We start from the raw sequence: 3,312 nt of genomic DNA, 5'->3' as shown, positions 1-3,312 counted from the left end.
TGTAGCCGAAACTTGTTATGTTTTTTTATACATTTATACATTTATATGCGCCGCTCCGTATCGGTTCATGTATCTTCGCCTAATATTTTTAATTAATTAAATGTTTTATAATCTAATGACTCTTCTTTCGCCGTTTTGTTTGTTTATTTATCTTAAACTTTAAATTGGACAAATCTTAATTCCGCGCTCCCGCAAAAATGTACGCCTTGCACCCATCGATAATCCCAGGTCTGTTCGGATCCCGGCTATCTGCCGATCGAACCCTGAGATGTAACAATACACAGTTTCTGATAGGTTAAAATTTTCTCTGTTCCCTATTCTTTATTTCTTTCATTGTGTCCAGCCCATAAAAGTGTCATTTCATGCGATGCTAAAATGCTTGATGCTCGTTTTGTTCATTTTATTATTTCAAAGAATAGTAAGAAGAAGAATGGAAAGCTCCATATACAACCTATGTTAAGGATCGACAGGAGTGACGGTCCAAGTTCGATTAGAGGACTCCCTATAATAAGCAGTCTGGCGAATCTTTCTAGTTTGACAAAACATGGCGTTGTAGATAAAGGTGTGATCAACTGTGATACTATAAAGATATCATAAACAGTATATAATCATTATAAATAAATAAAATAAATCATTTTTTAATACATAATATTTGATAAAAGATCACAGGCTGTGCAAAAAGTAAGTGAAATATATATATATATATATATATATATATATATATATATATATGTGTGTGTGTGTGTGTGTAATGTTTGCAACGTCACCGCAACAATTAAAATAGGCAATACCACGTTTTTATATACTTCTTATATTTGCTGTATAAAATCTCACGCTATCTTTGGCACCGCCATTACAACAGTGAGCGGGAGTTTGTTCTCGCTTCGCTCACGGCATCTCACAACAGCACCGCTCGGGAAGAAAAGAAAATACTCTAGCAGCGCTTTTTACATCTAGTGATAGCGACTAACACTACAATTTCCTCCACACTTAATTTGAAAAAAAAAAAATCAAAACAAAAAGAAAATACAAATCCACTTATAAGTTTAAGATTTTCCGAGGTTTCGGTACTCGGTTTGTGTGCCTCCCGACTTCAGTGCGGGTTCCCGGAGGTTTCGAAGTTGTTTCGCGCGCGCTTATATCACCGTTCACAGTGATTTTGTAGTCGCTAACATTACAATTAGTCGATAATGCCCTTATCACCGTTATCTCTTACGTTAGGGGTTACAGAAATATTTCTATCCGGCGAAATACCGTTTTTCGATAGCTCCGAGGCCTCGATCATACAAGATTCGGATAACGCAAATTATATACCCGCAGTTGATCAGTGTGATGTCTTCAGATACGTCCGTCATCCGTTCTAACATTATAAGTAACTGGACTAGTTTGCTCAACAATTGCTGCTTGTCTCTACGACTTTGTCCTATAATCTTTAGCCATCACGAAGTTTAACTCTAAAAGTAACTGTATAATTGCCCTTAAAAAAACGTTGTTGATTGCTTTGCTTCTGCTCAACTCTATTTCTAATATTGGGTTTAATAACATCCAGTCTCGTTCTCAAACATCTGTTTAAGTGCAATTCGGCTGGTGTCTTTTCCGTCGTACAATGTGATGTCGAGCGATAATAAAATAAATATTTATATAAGGCATCCTGTCTTGTATTATCCTTAAGTAATACTTTAAACTTCTTATTAAAAGTGCACACGGCGTTCTCAGGCTCCCCGTTTGACGCAAGATGATACGGTATGATTTTCGTATGCTTTAATATTTTGTAATACAAATTCTTGAAACTGCTCGCTCGTAAATGCCAGCCCATTATCAGAAACGATTTGATGTGGCAGCCCTCATATGCTTATATACTCTTTTAAAGCTCTAAGTGTAGATTCCGAAGAAATATCACATATTTCTTTAATATCAATCCATTTCGAGTACGCATCGCTTATCACGAAATACATATGATCGCTAATCGGTCCGTAAAAATCTAGATGTATGCGATGGTTCGGGCCCTGAGGCCACTTCCATAAATGTAACGAAGCCGTTGGGGGATCGTCCGCGCTCTTTAAGCACCCTTTACATGTCTTGGTTATCTCTCCGATGTCCCTATCTAAACCAGATCACCAAAAATAAGACCGAGCTAACGCCTTCATTTTACCACCCTGAGATGAGTTCCGTGGAGCTCTTCTAGTAAGTCAGCTCTCAAAGACTGTGGAATAATAATGCGGTATCTCCACATTACGCAATCTTCTTCCAATGTTAATTCTAAACGACGACTATGGAATGACTTCAGTCAATCATCTACTTTATCCGGTCAACCCCGCATTACAAAATCTCGAATTCTCCTCAAAATTGCATCTTTATTAGTTTCCCTACTGTCTACACTTTGCACCTCTTCCCCGATTACTTTTAGATACGTATGTTCCTTCGTTTCTTTCAACTCAACTGACTCGTTAATATCCTCCCTACCAATTCTCGATAGAGACTGTCAGTAGACCTATTATCCTTAATGTGCTTAATTTTAAAGCCATACCCTGCTAAAAATACGACCCATCTTTGCACTCGATTAGCCGCCATCTGCGGAATTTCTTTCTTTGGTCCAAAAATGTATGTTAGAGGTTTATGATCGGTTTCTAATATGAAATTACGACCGACGTATACATACTGGTGAAACGTTTTCACTCCAAATACCAGAGCTAATGTTTCCCTATCAAGTTGAGAATAATTTCTATGCGCCACTGATAATATTTTAGAGGCGAAAGCTATTGGCCTATCCGATCCATCCGCAAGAATATGACAAAACTGCCTCTAATTCTATAGGAGATACATCACACGTAATTTTAAGTGGCCTCCCAGTATCATAATGTATTAAAATCTCCCGCGATGCTAAGTGCTCTTTAGCCTTTTTAAAAATTAAGTCTTGCTCCTTTGTCCAACCTCATTTCCTATTTTTCCTAAGAAGCTCGTACAGCGGCCCTACCATGTCTGCATAATTTTTAATAAATTTGGAATAATAATTAATCCCAATCATATCCAAAAACAATTTGAGCTCTTATGTTTTCGGGTTTTTTAATATTCAAGATTGCGTCAACTTTCCTGCTTGAAGCTTGAATGCCCTTGGCGCTCAAATCCTAAAAATTCAATGCTGTTTTGTGCAAATACACATTTATCTCTACTTAAGATTAATCTACACTCTTGTAGTCTCTGTAATACTCTCGTTACATTTTGATCATGCACTTCCTTCGTAGCTCCTGTAATAAATCATCGAAGAATATTGCGATCTTGTCCAAGTCTTGTAAAATCTTTTCCATTTCGCGC

The sequence above is a fragment of the Trachymyrmex septentrionalis genome, unplaced genomic scaffold, assembly GCF_001594115.1.
Source record: "Trachymyrmex septentrionalis isolate Tsep2-gDNA-1 unplaced genomic scaffold, Tsep1.0 scaffold92, whole genome shotgun sequence".
Lineage (NCBI taxonomy): Eukaryota > Metazoa > Arthropoda > Insecta > Hymenoptera > Formicidae > Trachymyrmex > Trachymyrmex septentrionalis.
The sequence above is the reverse complement of the archived record's forward strand: the minus strand, read 5'-3'. Positions refer to the sequence as shown.